Below are 8,810 nucleotides of genomic sequence, written 5' to 3'. Positions count from 1 at the left end.
GTGTGTGTGGGGTGTGTGTGTGGGGTGTGTGGGGTGTGTGGGGTGTGTGTGTGTGGGGTGTGTGTGTGGGGGTGTGTGTGTGGGGTGGGGTGTGGTGGGTGTGGGGTGTGTGTTTGTGTGGGGTGTGTGTGGGGTGTGTGGGGTGTGTGTGTGTGTGGTGTGGGGGTTGTGTGTGGTGTGTGTGTGGGGTGTGTGGGGTGTGTGGGGTGTGTGTGTGTGTGGTGTGGGGGTTGTGTGTGGTGTGTGTGTGGGGTGTGTGGGGTGTGTGGGGTGTGTGTGTGTGGGGTGTGTGTGGGGTGTGTGGGGTGTGTGTGTGTGGGGTGTGTGGGGTGTGTGTGTGTGTGGTGTGGGGGGTGTGTGGGGTGTGTGTGTGGGGTGTGTGTGTGGGGTGTGTGTGGTGTGGGGGGTGTGTGGGGTGTGTGTGTGGGGTGTGTGTGTGGGGTGTGTGTGGGGTGTGTGGTGTGTGTGTGTGGGGTGTGTGTGTGGGGTGTGTGGGGTGTGTGTGGGGGTATGTGGGTGTGGGGTGTGTGGGGTGTGTGTGTGGGGGGTGTGTGGGGTGTTTGTGTAGGGTGGGTGTGTGTGTCAGGGGTTTGCCTGTGGGCGAGGGGTGTAACGCTGATTTGACGTACAACCTGCCATTTTCAACCTCCAGATTTCCAGTACTCCACGTTGGGTGGCTTCCACTTGTGCTGCAATGGAAGCAGAGGCTTCGCCCATCAGACCCTGCATCATGATTGGGTCCGCTAGTGCTCTAATGGAGTTGCCCATCACTTCCAATTGGATATCATGGGCGCCAAGCTATGTGCAAAGCCCTGTGCAAGGTTGGAGCTGGACTTCTCCATGCTCCTTGACAGTGACAACAAGCTTTTTGGTAGGCCTGCCAATGCACCAAGCATTTCTGTGTGCATGCCCATCAAACTTCTTCTGAAGGTCGCCCCATCGAAGTCCTTATCTGGGTTCTCTGCATCAGAACTTGTGTGTGACCTCCAGAGAGCTGGCACCTGAGCTACCCTATCCCCTGCCCTGGCCGCAGGCCACTCGTGCCCAGTGACTCACCACGTGCAGATCCTGCCTCTGTACTACCTTCTAAAGTATGCACAATGCCAGTTTCTGAGCTGGTGCCTGTGAGTGTCAGATCGAGTGACGGTGTCTCTTCTTCTCCATCATTCTCCTCTTGCTCTTCCTGCACTGGCTGGGAAGCTTGGAGTTCTTGGGTATCTAAAAGGAGAAAGACACAGGGCAAGGTTGTGGTGAGGGGAGGGGGGAAAGCAAGACTTTCATGCATACACCATCAGCAGCTTGTAAGTAAGAAGAGATTGTGGGATGAGGGAGAAGTGGGATGTGAGAAGGAGGATTAGGTATGAACATACCGTCATCTTCAATGTTTCAGCTTCGCCAATCGCCACGGCTTCAGTGACCCCCCCTCTAATGATGTCAAGCACAGTCTCCTCCAGCTGTGTTAGGATATGCAGCTGTGCCTGTCCCCTGTCGGTTAGCTGTTGCTGTCTCCAGTTATGTGCCATCTTGCCCTGCAAGAGAAAGGGAAATGTGTCAGTGAGTGTAGTGCAATGTGTTTGGGTGATGTGCCTATCATGGTTGAATAGCTGGCAGTGTGTGCAAGGTGTGAGATGTGGGTGTGAGGCTTGCAGCAGTGCTAAGTGCATGAGGGTGAGGTGAAGCTATGAATATGAGGTATGATTCGTGATTGATAGAGATTGTTGGTAGGTGAGTGATGGGGCTGCATTGAGCAGTGGTGCAGTTGATGGATGACATCTTTTGAAGATGCATTCACTGACCTTGGCCACTGGTGTGAGGTCATTGAATTTCTTTCAGCACCGGATCCAGTTCATTGGGGCAAAACTGCTGGCAGTGACCTCCATTGCACTAAGGCCTCCAGTGCTGCATCTGAGAACCTAGGTGGCCTTTCTTTGCCTTGTTGAGCCATAACTGCTTGACAGTTCCATTGACTATGAGTTCAATGAGGTGCTGAATGGAGAATGCACCTCCCCTTTAAGAAGTGCAGACTGCGTTTAAAAGTGGAGGCCAGCTTTAAATATAGCTAGCCTTGCACGAACTTGGACCCCCTGCTGTGCGCTCAGCCACTCAGCAGTGCTCTCATCACTGGGCTGCACGCATCAATAATGTTAATTATTAGGCAGCATGAATATCACGTGCTGCCTGCACTACTTTCAACGGGCGCGGGCTGATCGCGCATCGCGCTCTCCACACCCGTTTTCAGGCCTACTCTAATTTTTAGCCCAACGTTTCAGGTCGATGACCTTCCGTCAATATCTTTCTGGCTGTGGGATCTTTTACATCCACCTGAGACAGCAGATGGGGGGCCTTGGTTTAACATCTGGAAGACGGCACCTCTGACAATGCAGTGCCCCCTTAGTACTGCACTGGCGTGTCAGCCTCGATTTTGTGCCAAAGTCTCTTGTACATAAAGGAGCTAGGAGCAAGAACACAGAGAAAGAAACAGTAAAGGACGTGAGGGGGAATGATAAAACAAGGTTATGGGGAATTTTCCAATCCTGTTTTAATACATGGACTTAAGATTTATCACATGAATCGGCTCCTCCTTGCCCTGGGGCCCTCTATCATGTTGTGTCACGAGAGAAGACTGACTTTAGCCGCTTGTATTTTAGAGCAGTGCAATCTTTCTCGCTGCAATCCCAAGTATAAACGGCTGTAAGGGAACAACAAACATGTGGGTCTGTGAATTTTCTGTCAGCCTCACAATGCAGCAAGGTAAACATAGAGCCAGACACCACATTTACACTCTCCAGTATTCTGAGGTTTGCATCTGCTAAACTCTGGAGCCAAACAGAGTGCTGGGGCCTGGCTACAGATCAACTGGGAAGTGTGCTGCTTGGAGATCAGTCCATGCAAATGGCAGATATTGTGTCGGTACCTTTTTACCTAGACACAATTAGAACTCAGAACTCAGAGATTCAAACATGAAGTGCTTTATTCGAAGGGAAAGGGAAGTTCTGGAGAGTTCCGAACAAAGAGAGCTAAACTTAACCAAGAGAACACCCAACCATTTATCTGCAGTGACAGCGCCACCACAGGTGGGAGGAGAACACACAATACATAACATATTCCTCCCCTCTTAAATGGAAGGTCCACATTATTCCTCAACAGGTAAGTTACTTTCAATGCACTCAACTAACCTAGGGTAGAGGTAGACTGCCTCAACCCCTGACTTTACCCTGGGGTTTATTCTGCCCCAGTCTTGTGGGTAAGTCGCTAAGCCTACAGATCCAAGCGTCTTGGAGGCCGCCGCTCTCTGACAGGATACCGGCGGTCATCGCTGGCTTCCACAGCAGTAGGCATTGACACAGGCCTAGATGGAGAAGGTGCCTGTGTCAGTCAAAAGTCAGGAGTTTGCACAGGTGGAACAGTCTCTTTGACTTCCTGTGTTGGAGAAGAGCACTGTGGCAAAGGATGCTGGTTTGCAGTAGCATCCGGAAACTGTTCAGGCCAACCAGCCGTTGGAGCCTCTGTGGCTGTCTCTGCTCCTAGCAACAGTTGATCTGTGTGTCTTCTCCAGACGACGTCCTCAGCAGTCTCAACCATGTAAGACACAGGGCCCGTCTGCGTAATCACCGTAGCAGGAACCCATTTCGGTCCAGTGTTGTAGTTTCGAGCTAGGACGTGCTCTCCCGGATGAAACCGTCTTACCTTGGCTCTTTTCTCTTTCTTTTCAACTTGAGCTTGTTGTTGACGATGGACAACCTGCTCTGCCCTTGGAGGTTTGAGTAAGTCAAAACTTGTCCGCAACTGCCTATTCATCATGAGCGAAGCGGGGGAAGTTTTGGTTGTGGCATGCGGCTCGTTCCTGTAGGACAACAGGAAGCTGTTCAGACGTTGGTGGATTGAGCCCTGACCTTGCGATGCCTTCAAGGCGTGCTTCAAAGTTTGCACGAACCTTTCTGCCTGGCCGTCAGTAGAGAGATGATAGGGCGCAGACCTGATGTGTTGGACACCATTCACATGCAGGAAGGTTGCAAACTCCTGTGATACAAATTGTGGACCGTTGTCACTTACGAGTTGTTCCGGTGAGCCATAACGGCTGAACATCTCACCAAGTTTCTCAATTGTTTTCTCTGCCGTGGTAGACCTCATCACAGCGACTTCCGGCCACTTGCTACGAGCATCCACAACCACCATAAACATCTTCTCTTCGAAAGGACCGGCGAAGTCCACATGTACTCGCTGCCACACTTCTGCAACCAATCCCAGGGGTGTAGGGTTGCCAGCCGTGGAACATTCCGGACCCTTTGACATGGGGAACATGTTTTGGCTTTCTCCTCAATACTCCCATCGAGACCTGGCCACCAGACTTAGCTTCTTGCCATTTCCTTCATCCGAACCATCCCACTGTGGCCTGTATGAAGTTGTTGCAGTATAGGTTCCCTCAGAGGTGGCGGAATGATGACACGGCGTCCCCAAAGAAGACAACCTGCCTGGACGGAGAGCTCATTTCTTTTTGAAACGTAAGGTTTCAAACTAGGAGAATCTCCTATCGCTCTCCCTCGAATGACATCGTCCATTACCTCAGACAGGACTGGATCGTTGCGGGTGTGCCTTCGCACCTGAACTGCAGTGACAGGTGCTCCCTCCACTTGTCTAAAGTAGAAGATGTCTATCTGACGAGGCTCTGGGGGAGTAACAGGCAAGGGTAGTCTCGAGAGGCCGTCTGCATTGCCGTGCAAGTCTGATTTGTGATATTTGATGTCGTATGTGTGTCCTGACAACAGTAAAGCCCACCTTTGCATCCTGCTTGCAGCGAGAGATGGAATTCCGGTGTTGGGCCCGAAGATTGAAGTCAATGGACGGTGGTCCGTCAGGTGTGTGAACCTTCTCCCAAACAGGTACTGATGAAATTTTCGAATTCCAAAAACGATTCCCAAGGCCTCGCGCTCGACTGCGCATAGTTACTCTCGGCCTTGTTCAAGGTGCGTGATGCAAAGGCGATAGGTTTCTCTTCACCCGAAGGCATGATGTGGGATATGACTGCTCCCACACCATATGGTGATGCATCACATGCTAGCTGCATGGTTAGCTTTGGGTCGAAGTGTGTCAGGACCTCCGATTTCAGAAATGCTTTCTTTGCTTGGGCGAAAGTTTCGTTGCACAGTTCAGTCCATTTCCATGTTTTGCCTTGACATAGCAACTGATGTAACGGCTTCAGCAATGTTGCTAAGTCTGGAATAAACTTCCCATAGTAGTTAAGTAGCCCCAGAAATGAACGTAACTGGCTCACATTCTGGGGTGCTGGGGCCTCCACGATCGGCTTGACCTTTGACGGCGCCTTATGCAAGCCAGTAGCGTCAATCACATGCCCCAGGTACTCAACTGAAGACTGAAAGAATTCACATTTGTCTTTACGAACTCTGAGTCCGTACTCTTTCAGTCGTTGTAGTGTCGCATCCAAGTTCAGAAGATGATCCTCCTCATTTGTCCCAGTGCCAAGGATGTCGTCCAGGTAGCACTGGACTCCTGGCAGTCCATTCAAAATCTGATCCATTGCCCTTTGGAAGAGAGCAGGGGCCGACGTAATTCCAAACGGAAGGCGGCAGTACCTGTATAGCCCCTTGTGTGTCACAATTGTCAGCAGCTCCTTTGATTTGTCATCGACATGCATTTGTAGATAAGCCTGGCATAAGTCTATTTTGCTGAACTTTTGCCCTCCGGCCAGGCCTGTAAAAAGATCATCAATGAGGGGAAGAGGGTACTGTTCCACAGACAGCACCGGGTTAATAGTCACTTTAAAATCCCTGCAGATTCGAACAGATCCATCCTTTTTCAGGACAGGAACAATGGGTGTGGCCCATTTGCTCACGCTCACAGGCTCCAGGACTCCATTCTTGACTAAGGCCTCCAAGTTAGCCTCAACTTTTGGCCTAATTGCATAGGGTACAGGTCGGGCTTTGTGAAACTTCGGCTTGCTGTCAGGTTTAATGTCCAGTCTCACGCTGATCTTTTTCATGCTCCCAAGTTCCCCATTGAAGAGTTCTGCATGTTTGTTTAACACTGCAGTCAGACTTAACTCCCCTTTTGATATCATGCAGACTGCAGGCCAGTCCAGTGTGATTTTCTCTAGCCACGCACGTCCCAGTAGCGATGGATAATTTCCCTTTACCACATATAGTGGCAGTTTTGCAGTCTGTCTGTTCAATTTAACTGTCACCTCAATGGCGCCTCTCATGGCCACAGGTTCGCCGGTATACGTCTTTAGCACAATGTTTGTTGGCTGAAGGGTAAGATGCTTTAGCATTTTGTTGTAGTCAGTGTCTGAAACAAGGGACACAGCCGCGCCTGTGTCCACCTCCATCCGCACTGATTGTCCCTCCACCAGTGGTGACACCCAGTAGCCATTTGAACCACCTGCAACCGTCAGTATGTGCACCTCTTCCTCCTCAGAGGTGTCGCTCCCCTCTGTTTTGCTTGTTCCATCATACTGCACTGAATGAACACTCTTTTTCCTCTCTTGTCCAAATACAGACATTTTGCTTCCATGCTTCCCAGCTCTGTCTGTTCTTTTTTTACCTCTACAGGCACGTTCAATGTGACCCTTTTTGCCACAATTTCGGCATTCCAGCTCCGTACACCAGCAGTCATTAGCGTGATGGCCCATTTTCCCACAACGGTAACATGTGCCGTTCCGCGCACCTTTATGCTCAGACAACACCTTGTGAACTCTCCATGTTGAACTCAACTGGTGAGCCTCCTTTTCCGCCATCTCCATGGAGACACTAACTTCAATGGCCTTTTCAAGAGTAAGGTTGTCCTCAGTAAGAAGGCGCTTCTGTGCGGCTGCACTTTGCAGACCACACACAAGTCTGTCTCTAATGGTGTCATTCAGCACCTCCTTGAACTGGCAGTGTTCCGACAACTTTTTTAAAGCAGCAGTAAGCATCGTCACTGATTCCCCCTCCTCTTGATTCCGTTTGTGAAATCTAAATCTCTCAGCAATAACCAGAGGTTTTGGTGAAAAATGTGCTCCAAGAATTTCCACTAGTTGCTTATATGTTTTAGTTCCTGGCTTATCTGGCTGCACAAGGCTGCAAAGTAAATTGAATGTCTTCGGCCCCATTACACTCAAAAAGGTAGGCACGACCTTTTCGTTTGCCACCGCATTCGCCAAGACAAAATAGTCAAAACGTTCTGTATAAGCGCTCCATTGCTCCACATTTTCATCAAAATCACCGATGTTTCCTAATATAGTAGCCATCTCACGTTTCAAATTTAAATTTCTGTTTACTCACTGCACCCGTAACGTACGCAGATTCATCCGCTCCTCGTCGCCACTTTATTGTGTCGGTACCTTTTTACCTAGACACAATTAGAACTCAGAACTCAGAGATTCAAACATGAAGTGCTTTATTCGAAGGGAAAGGGAAGTTCTGGAGCGTTCCGAACAAAGAGAGCTAAACTTAACCAAGAGAACACCCAACCATTTATCTGCTGTGACAGTGCCACCACAGGTGGGAGGAGAACACACAATACATAACAGCAGCGAGCACAGGAGTTAAATGGCACTTTTAGAACTGTAAGAAATCTGGGCCTAGAAATTTGGAAGTGCCCATTTTTGCACACTAATGGAGAGTTCCGAGGAGCCCTAGATATTGGACCTCGGACCTCATTCAAATAGGAACAGTGCTACAGGAGGAGCCCAAGAAGGTGAGTTGAGGAAGATCGGGCCACTCCTAGCGCCGTAATAGCCCACAGGTAAGCGATGGCCTCGGATGGAATTGTGGGCATTGGAGGGGATCGCAGGCCTTATGGGGGATTGGGGGCCTTACAGAGGGAACAATCAGTACCCTGGTGGGGAAGTAGTAGCCACAGCAACCCTCACAAATGGAGCCTGGAGGTCTGGGATCTGTGGGTCGGGGGTGAGAGGGATCGGGGGTTGGGGGTACGGGAAGCCTGGAGGTCAGTGGTCGGGGATCTCAGGGAGATCGGGGGTTGGGGACGAGGAGCCTGGAGGTCGGGAACTCCGAGTCGGCGGAGCTGGGAGTGGTGGCGATCGGAAGGCTGGTTTAATGTGGGGTCAGTGGGGCAGCACTTCTGCTCCTCCTGGCTCCATGTTCAGAGGTAAATAATTTACCTCCAACAAAATAAAAAATACTGCGGATGCTGGAAATCTGAAATAAAAACAGAAAATGCTGGAAATACTCAGCAGGTCAGGCAGTATCTGTGGAGAGAGAAACAGAGAGAGTCATGGATGAGTCGGTGCAGAGCACACATTGTTGAATGGAACAGCAGCTGGTTACTATATTCACTCTCCACAATGTAAAAAAACAGCCGAGCAGTGCATTGGGACTTAACGTTAGCTGAGTGCTTCATTTGTTAACCAGCATTTTAAATCAGTGCACCAGGACTTTACACAGCCGAGCAGCATAATAATGCGGCCACTTAACCTCTACCTGTGCAGCTAGGTCACCCCACAGACTGATACAGGTTAATGACTTTCCATATTAAAGAGTCACGAACAATGGAAATCTGATGCTTAGTATTCCTCTTAGTCAAGCTGGATTCACAAGCAGAGGTGTGCGGATTAACCTTGTGAATAAAGCCACCATGTGGGTTGGTAATGGAAAAATTCTTCCGGATCTCCAGATATATTCACTCATAGGACATGGATTAAAGAGATCTCAACATAGTAATCAGTGAAAACTCTTTGGCAAACTTTTCCAGCGATGTTTGTAAGCGTGTGACACGTGGATATATCTCCATACATGCCTTGAATAAATTTATTTTGCAGTTATTTCCCCTTCCTTTCCTGGCATCTCCTTTCC

The sequence above is a fragment of the Somniosus microcephalus genome, chromosome 11 (assembly GCF_052327205.1).
Source record: "Somniosus microcephalus isolate GS21.2 chromosome 11, FLI_Smic_1.0, whole genome shotgun sequence".
Taxonomy (NCBI): Eukaryota; Metazoa; Chordata; class Chondrichthyes; order Squaliformes; family Somniosidae; genus Somniosus; species Somniosus microcephalus.
The sequence above is the reverse complement of the archived record's forward strand: the minus strand, read 5'-3'. Positions refer to the sequence as shown.